Genomic DNA, 18,654 nt, shown 5'->3' on the forward strand with positions numbered 1-18,654 from the left:
TTGCAAAATCAGTTAGAAACTGACAGCAATCCCTACAAGAAAAATAATCTTTTTACATGTCCCTTGTTCGTTACAACCAGTTCTCTAGTATGGAATATTTCTGTGTTGTCTAGATTACTGACTTATTAGGACAGTCCATAAAGAATGGGATTCCGGTTATTGTACACTATAGATGACCAAATTTAGCAAGCCAAAATATATTAGTTGTCTAGGGAATTTATTTATTTTTTAAGTGTTTTTTTTTTCCAACACAACAGATCTATCTGTGCATTTCACTGTAAGTAACCTGTTTTTATTTTGGGTTTTTTTAACTGAATTTATGTTTTTAATATTTTTGTCCATTGTAAGCAAGTACCTGAGTTAATAAATTGCTGTGTATTTTATTTTGTTACCAATGTAAATAGAGTACTAGGAAGTAAAGTTTTATATTTGATATTTTAGTGCACTAAGTCTGCTTACTGGGGGTATGGTCCACTTTTCCAAGTTTGTTTTTTGTTTTAATATTGCTGCAATATTCATAGCAATCTCAAACCCATACCTGTACACAATGCAGTTAGAGCGTATGGAACAGGCTTAGACCGAGTCTGTGTTTCGTACTAATTTTGGCTCCTTATAGCTGCCAGTCGCTGGCAGGACTGCTCTCCCACTGAAATGTGGGAGATGTGCTTAATGGAGACCATCTCTCACAAGAAAATTAGCTAGGGGGCAAGGCTGGAGAGCAAATAGGACATAGAGGATTTCGATGAATCCCTCTATACATTTATATACTAGGAATGTTAATTCTTTGGCAACATTCAGCTTTAGAGTGCATACGATGGCTGGGCTGGAGTGTATCTTTAAATGTCTTGGGTTTAGATACATCCGCCACTGCAATGTTTATGTTGGGAGTGGGTATTCAGTGGATTTTCCCTGCCATCATATGAAGTGTTAAACAAGTGTGGCTAATTGAGCGGTCTCTATCTTATACCTTTTGTCCACCCATTATTCATTACAAGCAGTGACTTAGGTATAGTGAATAGGAAATCGAGCCCCATTGAAACGGGAAAAGGTTCACTTATAACAGAGTTGGCATCTAACCCCCTGACTTCAGTGTGCATGATGTATGGCCAATCCAATTAAGGCGTTCCTGCAAGAAGAATTTGGTTAGTCCTGTACAGTTGAATCAGTTTGATTTCATGAAAGTCTCATTGCCCATTAAGTCACGCATTGCACAGGGCCAACTCAGCCCTATAGATCGGTCAGCTTTTGCTGTTCGAGACTTAGATGAGTTTATTAACTAGAGGCAGAGTTAACAGGAGAGTTTGCAGTTGTGGTTTCAATTCGTTGAGTTTGTTATACATTAAGGACCAGACCCGTTGAACTTCAGCTTCTCCAGGAGCTTTGGTGACCCTCTATAAAGCACAGTCAGTGAGATTTCCTCAGTCTTATAACTTAACTACGCAGGAATAGCTCAGCCCTTCTTGCAGGACAAGTTCTTTGGCCCTTCCTAATGAATTAAAGTGAGGATGTTGAAACCACAACTCTTCTTACACCCTTCTCTCTAGTGCAAAACCCCCAAAAGTGAGGTTTATGGGGTGAAACTCTAGCATTGGGGAATAAAACACTCTGTGGACAACCACGGGACTAAACAAGAATATTTCGGAAGAGATTATATATTAACTAAAGGTCTTCTAGTATATGAAATTTGAGTGGTTAAATGCCACGATCAAGCATTTCTGCTGTACAAGCTGCAAATAGCTTTATGTACAAGATTTAATTATATAGCGTTCATAGCGGATTAAAAAGTGGGCGCATCCAGTCATTATGGTGGTGTGTCCCCTTGCTGCACTAGCTGAAGTGCTTTTGGACAGACGATCATATTAACAGCTGCACTTTGACAATATTCAGTCGTTTGCTCATGACGCACACTTAGTGCTGCAGTTTAGTAACGTGACGTGGTATCACCGTGTAGCTTGCGCTTTATCAAGAGAACGTTTCATAATCTGGTGCCAAAATCTGTTTATTTGTAGCACAATAGTGTAAATGTGTTGGTGGATTTTAATTTCCAATGCCTCTGTTATTCCAGCCTGTAATTCTGGAATGTTTGGGACAGCCTATACTTTGGGAACTAGATTATTTTCAAGAAACTGGCGCTTACTCGTAACACTGTTGTAGGCACAATCAATTTGAAGGTTCTGGGTTTACAATTTTTCTGTGATTTCTACAAATTGCAAATAAATGTATACTGGATACGTTGTGTGTGTTATTTATTGAAATATACATGAGGTGTAGTTTTATTTTTTTTTGTGTACTTTGGGAACATGTTTTATTCCTTAGAAAATTAGTGTCTTTGAATAACCTGTATGTTTTAATCTAGGGTTTGCCAAAGTGTAATGTGGTTTTATGGCTGGCATAAAGGTAGGTACATATTGTGTGTCACATTAAAGAACATACCTGTGGCACCAACTCTGCCTGTAGCTTCACCAACATTGTATAAAAGACCTGGCTCTTTTGCAGTCTTGGCTCAGAAGTTCCTGTAGGTATGGTTAGACATGTAATCACTAGAAAAAGATCTAAGCAGTGTAAAATCAGTCCTCTAACTGTTGTCCTTTATCCGTCAATCATAAGGCATGCTGGGACAAGGGACCAGGCTATTCTCAATGAAAATTTGTACACAAAGTGGGCTTCTTGGACTGTGGGGTGATAATTATGTTGCACTATGGGGTGGAGGAAGGAATGAATATGACATTTTTAAACCCTAGGAAATCAGATCATGCACACAATCTGTGATTTCAATTCACTATGTAAACAGTTTAATCAAATCCATGCATACATTCAAATGGCCACTGCACATGTGCAGTCAAAGAAATCCCAGTCTGATGTGATATTGGACAGGACTTTTGGCAAATGGCCATGACTATATAATTCATATCAGGATTATTGAGAAAATAATATAATGGAGGGCACAACTTTAAGATTACATATAATACACAACATAGGTGTGGAAAAACTAGGAGCTTAATCTCCTCTAAACTGACTTAGAGCTGCTATAAGACATTGGACCTCAAGGCACTTCCATGTTGTCTAGGGACTGGAGATCTCTCACCAGGAGGATACACCTGCACAGTCTTTGACTGGGTACACAAGCCCATGTAACAAAAGTGAGAGGAAATGGAGGTCATTGAAGCAACTGAAGGAGGAAGCTGAAGATCAACACTGGGTTAATCGGGTAATATACATACCTACTGTAGGGGTGGTTTCTCCCTGCTATTGTCTAACAGCCCCTCATGATTGATAAAATAAGTGCAATCAATTGGTTATAACATATATTATTCAGCTGTCAATTTAATTAATTCTGGCAGCATGCGCTCAAAGGACTTTGACTCCCACTGGAAGAATATATCAATGCTAGTTATTATTAATAGATCATACAGCAGCTCCGACTACAATAAATCAAGTCTATTACAGGATGGAATCTCTTGGTCCCCTACCACTCTGGAGCAATTTTTCTATGTGTCACTTGGTCAATCCTACACTGGAGACTTGCAATTTCTGAGCATTGGCGAGCTGATGTATGGCAATGAATATATCCTGCCGAGAAGAAGTCAAGAGCCCAGATGCAGGGCGATACAAACAGCATAGGCTATTGATGTAAACAGGTTTGGCTGGAAGTAAAAATCCAAGCTGTGGTCTGGGCCCATTCCAGAAAATCAAGATTGACAGTTAACGTTTACAAACCAGAAGACAAAAGGCAAGAGGTAGGTAATAGAGGGTTGCCTCAGTGGTAGAGAGAAACCAGGAGCCAATAATCAAGCACCAACTGGGGATTTTAGAAGGTATTAATAAGGTTTTCTATAAAAGTAAAGTCATTATGCCTGTAATGTCCAGAGTGTTCCATCCAAAGGGATGACTTAGCAACAGGGGGAGCTATGTGCAAGTTGGAAATATTTTAAGAACCAACAGCATAGCGATGTCTAGGATAAAATCTACGGTTAGAAAAGCTAAATTGCTGTGGTCATTGTTTAGGCCACTGGCTGCATAGCCTCTTACAGTAGGTACGTATAGCCATTCTCTTAAAGCTAAACGAGGTTCAAGCTTTACCACAGCTCTTAACAGCAACAAGTAATCCAGTTGACACCACGCTCCAAGGCACTGGAGACTGAAGCCTGTTAGTTTTGGAATTATTTTCTAGACTCTCATCTTAAGCGATGTAGGTCTTAGACCTCCATCTAGATTGTCAATAAACAGGCCTGCATCAAATGGGGAAGTTTAAGTGCAGCAAAGTATTTTTATTTGTCTTCAAGATTCTCCTTGTGGGTGAAGGCTTGCCAAGCTGGTAACATTCTACTAAAAGGAATATGGATGGTGTGCTGAGTAGAGAGACCCTTTAATAAATGACCTTGGAAAGGGTGGACAAAAGCATACTGTGAAGCATTGGAAGTCCAATAATTACATATTCATAAATATTGATTCTAGGGATGTATGACCAAACCTAGTCAAAAAAGAGCTGATGACATTTAGTTTTATTCAGAGGAGAAAAATTCTGAAGAAAAGCTAGGCCATGCCCAGACTGTAGAATCTTATTTCAAATCATAAGATTACCAAATTCTTACTGAATATGTGTATAAATGTTCTCAGCATACCTGGGAACTTCTGGGCTCCGGCTACCCGGAGGCTTCCCTTCAGTGGTCAGTCTCGTGACATCGGTGGGCGTTCCCACTGACGTCGGGGGCGAAATGGGGGTGTTTCCCGCTCACATCAGCAGGAACACCCCCAACATCAGCAGGAAATACCCACATTTCAAGGGAAATGGGCGGGGAGTGGGGCATGTCAAGCTCCCGCGACCCTGAGAGTTCCCAGATGAGTAATTATTCTTTCTCAAGCAAGCTGACTTCACACCTCAACTTGTTTTACACATGGGGTGTCTTCAAGATTCAAATTACGAACTGGAATGTTTCGATTGTTTCCTCTCCTGACTTCCCTTTAAGCTAAACATGTTCTGGTATTTTTTTTTTTTTTTTTTTCTTTATAAAAAAAATCAGGTACAATTAAGGATAATATCACCAAATAGGGGCATATTGTCAATTCTGTGACCAAAGTTTTTATCCATTCTATACCTTTAAGGCCCACAACAGTAACAGTAATGGATAGACAGAATACGCATGTATGCACAACCTTTACAAAAGCATATCCATAAACATAATATATGCACATTCATGCTTGTCCCTACACACATCCTGGATTATAGTTGTCCTTGCATCCACACACTTGCTTGTCTTAAGACATTCTTGCCCTTCAAACACTTTAAAAACACAAACACGCTCTCTCTCCTCTGTCTCATGATTTCCCGCCATCTCATTATCTCTCCTCTTTCTTGTTACCTCTCCCTTTTCTCCTTCATCCTCGTCTTTCTCATTATCTCTCTTTACCTTCTCTCCCATTTCTCCCTTTTTTCTTTATACCATCTCTCCTTTTTCCCATCTCTCTCTTTTCTCCCTCTCTCTCTCTCCCCCTATTTATTATCTCTCCCCTTTCTTGTTTTCTCTTCAACTTTTCCCTATCTCATCTTTCTCGTTGTCTCTTCTTTTCCAGCTTTTTGTTCTCCTTATCTCTCCCCTATACCTTTCCATTTAGCCCCCCATTTTTTTTTTTACTATCTCTCCCCTTTCTCACCATCTATCTTCTTTTGTTTCTTATACGTACCTTTGTTCAACCACCACCAACAACTTGTGGGATGTCAATATTTGTATTACAAATAAACTTGATACAAAAGTAAAACCTGCTTGACTGCTTTCACAGTTAGTTTGAAAGAAGATGTCATGAATCACTGATGTGCTTGAAAATGATAGGTAAGCTTCATAATGGAGGGCCCAAGTGGATACATTTTCTTTTTAATTTATCAAATGTGCTATAGAAGGGTCTGAGTCAGGGTATCTGTGAGGTCCAAACATGTTCTTTCATACAACCAATATTTCAGTTCTGCTTGATCTCTTGGAATTATGAAGGTAACAGAATAGTTACATTTCTAAAACTAGTTGTGGAGGCCCAAAGGATTAGTTTCAGAAGTATGAAAGGTTATTCTCCCTTTTCAAGCCCTTAGATCTTTAACAAGTATATTTTATCTGGAGACAAATACTTTCACATAATACCGTATCCTTATACAAGCTTTATCGTTTCTGCATTGGGGCAGATTCTCTGTTCTTGTTGCGTGTAGCCTGGCATGACCGTGTGGTTATTGTGGCTTGATAAAAGGAGAAGTATAATCTAACAGGAAGTAAAATAACATTTATTAAACTAAGGAGTTGTAACAAAAATATATAAGCTTAAAAACAAAAATTAAAAAAAAGTGTTATTTTATGTAAATATTTGTGAAAAATTATTATATTGTTGCTATTTTTCTGTACCACTGAAGTTTTTGTTTTTAACTTGTATTTATATATTGTGTTTTTCTTAAGTCTCTGGTAGGTCGTATTTCAAACAAATAAAATGACATTTTTCTGGGCTAAAAATAATTGATTATAGGAGCTGAAAAAGCAATAATGCTGTTTGCCGAGTGTATTACGCTCGGGGAGAACACCTGCAGTCCAAGGGAAAAGGGCCTGGCACTCGATCCCGGAAGTAAATATCAAACTGAAAACCGTTAACACTAGCATAAGTCTCCTCTGAAACTCCACTGCATATAGTCGAATGTCATAACACATCCATCAAATCATTAAACTCAATACATAAAAAAGGGAAATCTAAAAACAATATGGATATTCAATACAAAAACTATCACTACTCCAAATGATATTCGGCAGCCTTTTGCTGACCATTTGCCAATACAAATTCAATGACGCATACATATAGTAGACCACAATAAAGTAAGAGCTTTTAATTTTTTCTTAATACCTGTGAGTGTGCCATTTTTTGGAATTGTGTGTGTGTGTGTATATGTATGTGTGTGTATATATATATATATATATATATATATAATTTACAATTGTTTGTGTATTTATCCGAACAATAATAGGCAGCACTTATATATGTGGTATGTGATATTTATGCTACAAGGCAAAAAGATGATATATTTTAATTCATGTTATTTTTCTGTATATAATAATAATAATGTGTATTTTACTATTAGACAATCCTTAAGTAGTATTTTGCATAGAACTCTGAAAGTAAATTGGAATTAACAATAGCCTAATATTATTGTGTTGTGGATTGGCAGCTATTCCTAAATGCAAACATATTGCAGGCATTTGGAGAATTTTTCCACTGCAATTTAAACAATGCCCTTTTTAATAAGAAGGGGGGAAAAAACGCCTTTGAGTCTCTTCTCTTTTCTCTACTTTAGCTAATCCAAGTCATAAATCTCTCCGTATGAAGTTATAATTTAGATTTTGCCTTTTTATTTTTTTTTCTTGGCTGGTTATGCACGTTCTCGGCAGACTCATAAGAAGATATTAAAATATAATTTGAAATAATGCTTTGTATTAAGCAAAGTGAAAGTTTAGCTTCACAGCTATTCCCTCTTTTATGATTATTATTATGAAACGACATAGCCCTGGATGATCCATTCGTATGCAAATAACACCAAGGTCCTTGTGGGATAGTAAAAATTATGAGATATACGTTTCGTTATATATTTCTTTGTATTACAGCTGACAGAAAAAAAAATGCATTTTCTGCCAACCAAAAAATAAATGAGTTTTGAGTCTGGCTGCTTTCTTGAATCATTCTACCTCGTTTTCAGAAATTTCAGATTGTGTGTATGTCTCTGCCATCGCCGTTCAATGCTTTTTGTATATCTTCTCCTAGTGTTTAGTGTACTTGGGTACAGTCCAATATGAGTATGCTGATTTTTCAGCTGGAATATTGTAATTACTTTATCTTGCAATAGCCTCGAATGACCCCCATTTGGTCTCCTATTTTCCACCTCTACTGTTATTTCCACCTCTACTGTTTAACATTAAAAAAATAAGTATTAAGATTAAAAAAAAAACAAAAAAAAAAAAACCTGCGATAACCGGGCATATAAATAGACTGTTATTTTTGTCATGTAGATTGGTTGGATAAAAGAAAAAAAAAAATACAGGCATGGCAATATGAGTTCTTTAATATGTAACCTTCAAAAATGAGAAAACGCTGCCCTCCTCCTCTGTGGTCCGACTATTCTTGCTACTGCTTGAAGCAGCCAATTAGTGATGGGAAAGTGGTAAGTTTATCATAGCGGTAAGTTTATATGCGCGGAAATGTGTTCAGCCAAACAGATCTTCTACATGGACAAAGTGGTGGGCAAGGGAGCAGTAAAGGAACCACACAGCTATAATATGCATTAGCGTTCATTTACCTCAGGAACCTCATTCATGCATTAGTGTTCATTCACCTCAAAGTTTAATAGAAAAGTAATATAATTGAGTTGGTGAGCAACTTGAGGCAGTTTTACGTGCATTAATCTCAGTAGGGTGCAAGTTGTTGAGGAACTGGAAGCCACGAGAAGGATTCATTTGGTAATAGTGTTTCATAAAGTCCGATTTTAAGTTCTAATGTCATCTTGTGCTCGAACCATTTCGTATTATATTTGGGTTATGAAATGTTTTTTTGAGAGCATCTTGGGCCCAAGGCTTCACACAGTATAAATATTCGTAAATTCTAAACATACACCAACACGCCATAGACACGTAGAATGCCGTATTGGTGAGATGCAAAGGAGCAGAACCATTTTGTTTACTTTTCAACTATTTTCTCTCCTAAACTGTGATAATTTATGCAGTTGACCTTTGTACCATTCGCTCTAATTTGTGTTGATATTTAATCCATTTGAAGACAAGTCTGTTAGTGGTGCTGAGTTTGACAGCAGAACAGATTGCCTCTGAAAGTCAAACATCAAGTCACTGTTTGCTTGTGATTTTCTCGTCGGCTTTGCATATGAAACTGTGCAGGCAACAACTGCTAAACAGTAAAATTGGCTCCGCAAAGTTTTGAGAAGCTCAGTATAGCAAATGCCTTATTAAAATTCAGGGCTTGAAATGTCATGGATATAACAATATGTCGGTCGAATGTTTCTTCCCAAAGGAAATTTCTAGCTGAATCCTCTGCAGACACACTGCAATAAACTGATATTTGTGTGAAATATACTAGAATCAGAGTCCCTTTCAGCTTTTTAATAGATCTTTTGTAAATTAATGTATTGTTTATTAAGAACGACATATCCTGAAGTAAATTGTTGTTACATAATATACAAAAATGCCTTGATCATGCATGTTTGGGTAAATTGGAATATTAAGCTGCCTTGGCAGGTATTTTTGGAAAACAAATATAATATATTCCACTGACATTGATGCACTTATATTTTCTGGTGCATCGTTGAAAGCAAAGTAAAAAGATGCAGGTTTTCTCAGTATTTAGTCTTTTGTCTGGTATAATGATGAGCTGTTGATTTTCTAGGAAGTTCTATAGCTTTGTATATACCATCATTTTTTTCCCCTGACTACTATTTTTCACATTAAAGCTGAAAATAATAGGGACACTCCAGTCATCATATGCAATTTAATACATATGGAAGCTCAGTGTCCCCTTTAAATAAAAATTGTCTCCCACTTGCAAATGTCCCAAATTACGCGTATGCAAATAACACCAAAGTCCTTGTGGTATAATAAAAATTATATTAGCTTGCAGGCGATATGTTCAGATGAGCACATCTCCCGCTAGCCAGAGAGCAAGCGTAGTATATTCACCACTGGCCAGCTCCAGCGCTGGGTCATGCTGGAGTTCCAAGGGGTCTAAGGAGACCACCTGCATGCTTGTGTAGAAAACACTCATGTTGATTTCAATAGAAGCACTTTCCTGCCATAGATTAGCATGGAAATCGGCCCATGGGGCAACTAATGCATTGGACAATAAACTGTCCCTTTAAACACATACAAAAATCCAGGCAAACATTAATAACATTATTTAAAGATTTATTACAATTGTATTCAATATAATAAAAATATACAGAAACATAAATAACATTGTTTTAAGCAAAAACCTGGGACATCTGGAGATAACGAAATGGTTTCACAAAAAGTGAATAAAACATAACCCAAAAAACACAAATAATCAAACCACATATTGAGCTCATTAATTATTATAGCAATTGTAAAAAAAATATTTGTTACAATTAATAAAATATCCTAAATTAAGCCCAGAAAAAAATCTCTTGAGTTATGAATAAACAGTATACATAGTTCATGTAGTTTATTTGATAAAATACATCATAAATAACATCCATCTCATAAAATCTGTATGTATCCATGATGGGAAAATCAACCCAATTTACAAGACAAATATTAAAAATAAATAGTACAGAGTCACTAAGACTCGATGTGAATACAAACTTTTTGTCTCAATAAAGGAGGTGAAATGTTATCACAAACATAAATCTTATAGGCTCCCTGAAAGCTGTCCCCATTCCAGCAATCACATGCACTTAAATACACAGCTTAGTGTTACATGATGACTGCCTTTTTTGCACCCATGTATGGAGGCATTCATCAGAATCCTCTCTATGAATCTGGTCTTTTCCCCACTCCTCCAGTTCCATGTCTTACTCCCCACCAGCCAACGCCAGGAGTTCTAAGGGATCTGGGACAGCCTGCATTCATGCACAAAACGTGCTCCCATTGAGCAGTGTCTGAAACAGCGTCAGCCTTCAGTTCCATAAACCTAGCTGATTGGGCATTAAAACTGTCCTTGTAAAGCTAATAAAAAAAAAAAACTCCCTGGCAGGCCCAGACTGGCTGTTGGACCCACCAGGCATATGCCCAGTGGACAAGTGCATATAATGGCTCATACTAACAGTTTAGTAAGGGAGGTAAATGTTTAAATGTAGCATTGTGTTACGTGTGCTCAGCAGATGACTTCTTGGCACGTCCACTGGTTCCCTGGTCAGCTTAAAGTCAAGCCAGGGTACCAATATGTCCAAGAATCCTGGTGTCCAAGAGGTGTTTGCACATTTAGTATTGGTAATTAAGCCAGTAGTAAGATGATCATTTCAAACCCATGTTCTGGATTTGTTCTAGGTCTGTGAGCTGCTACGCTATCAAAGAAAACTTCCTAACCCGTTCCAGGTCTATCCAAAGGAATCATTAACATGTTTTGTGGCTACAAACTGCAGCATCCTCTGGCTACTAACAGACCGTATGATTACTGGTAGTTGGCAATATGGTATAGCTTGAAAATAGATAACAAAGACAACCGTCTAAACTATTTCTACTTGTTTTTTAAATATCCATTTAGACAAAGGATTCTCAAAGCTAAGTCAGCATATGACAAGGGCCTTTTATTATGAGTGATTATTTAATTTCATCTAGAATATCGGTTTAAAAGCTTGTCACCCTAGAACTGTAAATGTCTTATTAACAAGGAGTTTCCATTCAATGTCCTACTGCATGTAAAATATTAGCTATATGCCTGGCATACAGATTTCTGTTGGCAGCTACCCAAATCAATACTACTCCATTTTACTTTTAAATTGGATCTGTGACCATGATAGTCCTTCAAGCAGTAATGCATTACTAATATGATTATTCTTATTGAATCAATATGCCGGGGAATCCCTCCAAAAGCTCATCCAGTGATTCATATTTTAGGCTTCTGACCAAATCAAGCGACTACATAACAACATTCCACTTTTTATGTAATTTTGGTAAACTTTTATATTTTACTACCACTAACAATATTTATTTTACCTTAACCATCGTACATTCCTAATAATAAAACTTTCTGATGGTCTGCTTTGCTTATTAACTGCCTGATCTGAATCTATGCTTGTTCTGTATTACCCATTAGTAATTTTATTTTTCCAAATCTCCCTCTAATGTGTTTTTCATTGAACATGCACGTTTCTAAGTCCTACCTGCTATAGTTCAGTATGCTGAATAAACCCGTGCAGCCCATTTATACCTTTATGCCAGTAAGAGAAGCCGCCTCAATTATTTTAATGGGATCACATGCATGGTAATCGCTCCTCATTAGGTTATTGTGCCCCTTATTGAGTGTGATGAAAGAGTGCAGAGAACAGAGTTGAGCTAAGGATACTGAGGTCATTAATGTAGATTAAAATGGAGATTTTGCCAAAATGTCTTGAAATCAGCTATATATTCTGAGATATGTCATTGACTTTTAACCTAAATATTTCTTAAACATTAGTGCTGGCGTGACCTCATTATTATATCGCATTTGTATCATAACCTGAATTAAATCTTTGCTTTTGTATGATTTCTGCAGGTTTTGCTATTTGTACGTGTAATCTCAGTAAAACGCTACTGAAACTGTTGGTGCTTTATAAATAAAAATAATAACTTTTAGAGTAAATGATGATTGCTTTGCTTTATTGCGTTTAGATCTGTGGTGTCTTTCAATTGAGATATCTCTTTGTCTCGTATAACACAATGTAACCTTAGACTCCGCAACCAAGAACAGCGATGTGGAAATTTCTCTTGGCTGAACGATCCTTTAGAAATGTGCGTCTTGGACAAGGACATAATGACTGCAAGTAATAGCACAATTTGTCATTCTGTGTATATAGTGGCAATGAAGTGATTGATTTTAATTTAATCTCGCAGTTTTCTTCAGTTTGCAACCTCTGAGCCAGAGAAGTGAATAATAGTAAAAAAAAAATGATATACAAGTCATAGAAACAGGGGGCAAGAAAAAAAATCTTTATCACCTGCCTCAATCTCTGTGTATTAGCCACAGGTTTGTACATGGTCAAAAATAGACCAGATGTTAATAAACAGACACTACCGTACCCCCTATTCAATTCATAGGAGTTCACTTTATCAGTCTTTGTACTTTCAACTTGTCATTATAGTTCAGTTTTATAGTATACAATAGTGACATTTATAAAGAGGATTTCTTTAGCAAAGTGCTAAGTGTGAAGCAATCACACAGCACATTTCCATTAGTTCCCATGGTTATTGTTTCATATTGAGTCTTTTTTCCTGGAATGTGTTTTTGTAAATACGGCTCATAGTACATTGTATATAGTATGATGTAAGATACTGCTTCCCTGAGCACACTAGGTATGATTAGCTCCGGGGGGGGGCTAGCATTGAGATGATCTCCAGTGCACTTTCTCTACCTCTCCTGTTTTTCAGCAATTACCACTATGGTATTTCAAATCATAATACACCCGCCGCTCTGGCCAGTTGATGTGTTAGATCCGGTCTATGGCAAAATGTACTAAAATAGTCCACTAGTTTCTTTAAGCAAGAAAAAAAATCCTCCCAACTTTATGTCAATTTGGACTCCTGTTCGGTCAATAGTCTATCTGTTGATGTTGGTTGATTTGTGTGGGTTGACCTGGGGTTTGTTAAACGTAAAATGCCGATTTCAGGAAAGTCATTGTCTGCAATCACCATTCCAGTGGGTGATTCCAGAGGGTATTCATTGTTTTACTTAACCCATGCCTTTTTATAGCTTAATAGGTGACATGGAATTGGATATTTCCCCACAACCCATTGTTTAATGCAGACAGTCTATAGTTTTTTGTTTTTTTTCTTGTTACCTGTAAGTCACTTCGGCATTTCTCTAAGTACTTAGTTCATCATGTAATGAGAAGTGAATGGTCGGCTGCAGTTTAATCTTGATAAATGTAAACAATGCACTTGTGACATAAAAATCCCAAGGCAGTATATAGTAGACTTGTCCATTTGGATTTACAGAAGTTTGGTAAATTCGGAGATCCATACAAAGCCCAGAAAACTAGATCAGACCCCTCCAAATTTTCATCTGAATTTCATAGGTCCACACTCTCTTACTTCTCTCATACTTCCATTCACCAAGTAGAAAATGCTCCTGAATTTTAAGATGAACTAGGTGGGCAGGGAATGAAGTTTGCTGCCTGAAAACAAATAGGACACAAACGAACTGAAAAATGGTCTAGTATGTCTAGTATATAGCATTGGGGACATTGTTGAGTCAATGTCAATGGAATAGAGAAATTTAGGAGTAATTGTTTATGGTGGCTTAAAGGTAAGCAGACAATGTAATACAAATTTTAAAAAAAAGCAATCCGACTGCTGGGTTGTATAGCTAAAGGCATTAGTGGCAGGAAGAGGATGCTGGTTCTGCTATTTTACAGATCTCTGGACAAATCTCACCTAGAGTATTGTGTACAGTTCTGGAGACCCCATCTCCAGAAGGATATTGACACATTGGAGAGAGTTACGAAGAAGGGCTACACAAATGGTAAGTGGTTTGAAAGATACAAATTATCAGATTATATATTATCTTAATATGTATATCTTGGAGGAAGGAACAGATAGTGGATGTAATAGAAACATTTAAATACTTAAAGCATAGTATGAATGCTTATTTGAAAGGGGGAGATATGTTAGAACAAGAGGTCATTGTCTAAAACTAGAGGGTCAGATGTTTATATGCAATGTAAGGAAGTAGTAGATAAATAGAACAGCAGAAGTGGTGGAGGCAAATAAAGTGAGGATATTCAAACATACATGGGATAGAAATAAAGCTATCCGCACTATGGTACCAGACCAAGGACTGATAAGGGTTTGAGTCCCTTACATCAGGAATAATGGACAGACTAAATGGGCTGAATATTTCTTATCTGCCATTAAATTCAGTGTTTGTATGTTATGTCCTCACTACACAACTTAGTTTAAACTACAACAGAACACAAAAAAAAACATATCTTTAGAAGTTGAACGTCAGCTGATTACAACTGTCCACAATGACTAAATTCAGCATTACAAAAATGTTTGCTAGTGCCTTTGAATAACCAAACCCTTCGGTAATAATTAATAATTTCAGAAATGTTTGCACTGTCACAAAATTATAGACTAATGACAAATTACCTCTTTCATAGTTTTTGCTTGTAATTAAGCAAATGAAATAATAAATCAAAGTTTGCCATCTCAAATCACACTGTGTATGTTTGTAAGGTTATCTTGAAGAATGGAGCTTCCAACTCTTATTCAGAACTTAATTGGGAGAAATAAACTCTAGTTATATCCTGTGTAATGCTGTTTCTTATAGCGACCATGTTCTCAAATTCCCGAGAGGTCATTACTGCATCATCATTAACATTAATTTAGTCATTCAGTGCACTTTGCTCAGAATTCATATATGTACTCAGCTATTGTCTACATTGTTTGTGAAATAATGTATTTTCCAGTGCCTTTTCAGCCACCACGTCTTGGGGAGAAAGCAAGTGTTAGTACATTTAAGATGCAAATTGCTTGAATGTGAAACGGCAGGTGTTAACGTTCTTGATAGCTGATAAGCATTAAGTGCTTAAAACTTGGCAAAGTCTATGATAACAATTATAAAATTAAAATATAAAAGAAAGAAGATACCAGATTAAGGATTGATGATAGAATAGAGAAGAAAAGAAAGAAGATACGGTAGCGGAAGTGATCATCAGAGAAAGTAGGGAAATGTTCACTCACTCTTTCACACTCCCTAAACAACAAGAGTGCGAATGAATGTGGACCCACATGCTTTTTGATTTGTTTTTGTCTGATTTGTGGGGGGGGTTTGGCCATGTTTTCAGGGTTTGAATCGACAAATTTACCAATGTTTTCAATTGGTACTATTAAACAGTGCTCGGTCCACCCCTGTCCTTTTAAATTACACATAATACACCTTTGCACATATCAGAAATACTGCCTCTATAAACATACCGAATACATTTTTTTTAAACAAATTACACATTTTAAACTATTGAATGGTGTGATTGGACTTGTGAGTCAAACATCCTTGCCAAGGCTGATTTTTGCTTCACTGAGCATGTGCAGTGTGATTGATTGGTTATTTTTACATTAGGCAGTGGAGGCTAGACGGAAGATTTGATAGTCTGAAATGTACGCGCAAAAATGTGTACGTTTTAGGTGCTCATACAAAGTGTGCACCTCATTGAATTGCTTTAAGAGCGATTTTCTATGGTTTCAATGTGGCATTTTCTGTGCAGTCATTCTGCATAATGTACGATCTTTCTGTGAGGTTTAATGAGGCCATTGAATAGCTTACTGTGTTTTTTTTTCCACTGTTGTTGCCAATTAAGGTTTAGTCAGGTCATTCAATCGACCCCCTTGTGTCTTTATGTGCATGTCCATATTGCTATAAATGTATTTTATTTCTGCTTGTTAATCAGCAAAGCAGCGGATAGTGTAACAGTTTTTGTTGCGCAATAAAACCATGAAAAAATCAAAAATGACAGATGAAAAAATAATCCTACTCACCCAATTTGATCATATAAATTATTATGCATCTGTATCACATCACCCACCTCACATATCCCAGGGGTTGTCGTGTATAAAAACCCCAAAACGCAGTCTTTCCACCCATTCTAATAATTATTATATAGAACTATTAGCTATACTTTTAAATTTTGTTTTTGGAGGGTAACGTCATGGTGGCCTGGGTGGTGATTTGTAATATTCCTTTACTTTTGGCGTTGACCCTAAAAATACAATGATTTAATCTAGTGGAGGCAGGCTGGGCATGGAAAGCCCTTGTGGGCACCAATTGGCCTACAGGCAGACATTAGGAGAGTTTTGATGTGGTTTAACATTTAACTTCTTATAGGTGCCAGTTCCCAAAAAATTCTACATATTAATGGAATAAACTAATCCTTGCTCTCCTTATTATGTCTCCATCCAGAACCACTTCACTGAGGTTGGCAACAAGAAGCTAAATAGCCAACAATAACTAACAATCATTCATATGAAACTAAAAAAATCCTCAAGCTGGACTTCAGCTGCCTTCTGAGTGGTGGATTTTTGGGCTACAAGGTGGCAATAGTATATTCTTGATCATGCAGCTGTGCATTAATGAAGCAAGATCATTCCGCAACATGTTATGGGTCCATTTCTGAGTTTCAGGATTCTTGAGTATTGAGTAATTATAGTATAATTTCAAGACTAAAGGGAAACTGGAAGATCTGCAAAGCCACTATTCATTTATACATAATTATTAGTGTGTGTTCTATGGTTGCCACATGATTGCCTAAAATATCCAATACTAAGAATACCGGTACATGTGCCAACATACTAGAAGTACAATTACTGATGTCTTAGCATCTATTTTCCACCCTCCACTAGACCAAATACTATCTCATTCAAACCAGGTACCTGTCGGACCTGCTGAAGTTGGAAACTATTCAAAAAAAAAATAAATTTAAAAAAATAATAATTATGGATGTGATTTCGTCTGGTTGCCTCATGGGTTTACTTGCGTAACCAAGTAAATGTAACACAGGTGTGCATGTGTTTGGTATACCATGTCTTCAGTCATAAAACCACCATTGAGGGGGTGACTTCCTAGGTGGGTAACTCATAAGTAGAAATACATACTATACTACTCTGTGAAGAGGTACATCAGTAGTAACATCATCATAGTTACCATTCATAGTGCAAACTAATAGAAGAAATGAAAGCACATAATATGTGATTTCAAATGTTTATGATGCTGCCATCTTGTACCCATTAGGTATAAAAATGATTTGACGTTGCTCTCTTTACAAATGACAGTTTTACCAGTTTAAGTCCAGGAACTGTTTATCCGTATCAGGTGTTTTAACAAGAAGAAATACCACCAGTTTTAACCAAATACATCTTCTTTCCTTCATTAAAAAGTAGTTAGAAGTGCTTTAAAGCAAACTTCTGGGACTGATGGATTAGCTAGAACTGAATCTCTACTTCCTTGCAGCAAACTCTTGCGGTGAAGAAAAACACAGATGAAATATGTTCCACTTACGTATTTTAATTTAGAATTTCCTGATACCTGAGACCTGTTTCTTTATTCAGTACCGCAATATACACAAAGTACAATGTTTTTTTGTCAGTTTCTTGCAAATGGAGGAAAAAAAATTATTTCTATGTATTTGTCCAGTTATTCACATCCTGCAGCCTTTCACTTGGGATTGGTTTTCTCTCTTGTGTTTTTCTCCATATTATTAATGGCATTATTATAGTGACCCAGCAAGCTGCATGGACTTGCTACAACAGAGGTGTCAAACTCCAGGCCTTTAGGGCCGTAAACCAACAAAGAATATCCCAGGTTGGATACTGGCACCTCAATCAAAATGGCTGCCACTGATTTAAATCACTGTTAGAGAGATAATGCCGTTAAATCATGTGCTACAGTCTTGATGAAATATGAGTGGTGAACGAAGAAGGTGACTAGTACATTTTTTTGGCCATTTCTTGGGGATCTCAATGGAACTTCCTGGCATTTAAGCTAGTGAGTTCACAAACAATTTTATAAATACTCTAAATTTACATTTTTGGATTATTCTTAGGAAAATGTTCTTCTGATTCAGAAGAAGACGTACATTAATCTGAGGACATCAGGGAACCTATCGTTCTGTAACTGACCAAAGTCCAGAGGTTACCACAAAATTATCCTTGCTTCTAATAAAATGTAAAATGTATTCTTAAATGTGACTGCTTTTATCCCTGTTTTTTTGAAGGTATTGTGGTTGTTATAATATATGGCCTTGGTTTCCAAACATGTAGAGAGAGGGGAAGACTATATGAAATGTACATAACATAAATAATGTGTTACATAATGGATATGTAACTAATTTGTCTCCTTTTTACAACCCATCTCATCCAATTCTCTAAACTGAGGCTGGAAAACAAATGGTCCACTAGCTCTTATCAAACATAATATCATCAT

General features: G+C 36.7%; 1 long non-coding RNA gene across 1 annotated transcript; it reads left to right on the forward strand.

The window, feature by feature from the left end:
* The first annotated feature begins 1,132 nt into the window (after positions 1-1,132).
* LOC128490823 (uncharacterized) lies at positions 1,133-2,231 on the forward strand. Its single transcript, XR_008353976.1, has 2 exons — positions 1,133-1,250; positions 1,289-2,231. It is a non-coding gene; the product is annotated as an uncharacterized LOC128490823 (long non-coding RNA).
* Positions 2,232-18,654: the final 16,423 nt, after the last annotated feature.

The sequence above is a fragment of the Spea bombifrons genome, chromosome 4, assembly GCF_027358695.1.
Source record: "Spea bombifrons isolate aSpeBom1 chromosome 4, aSpeBom1.2.pri, whole genome shotgun sequence".
Lineage (NCBI taxonomy): Eukaryota > Metazoa > Chordata > Amphibia > Anura > Pelobatidae > Spea > Spea bombifrons.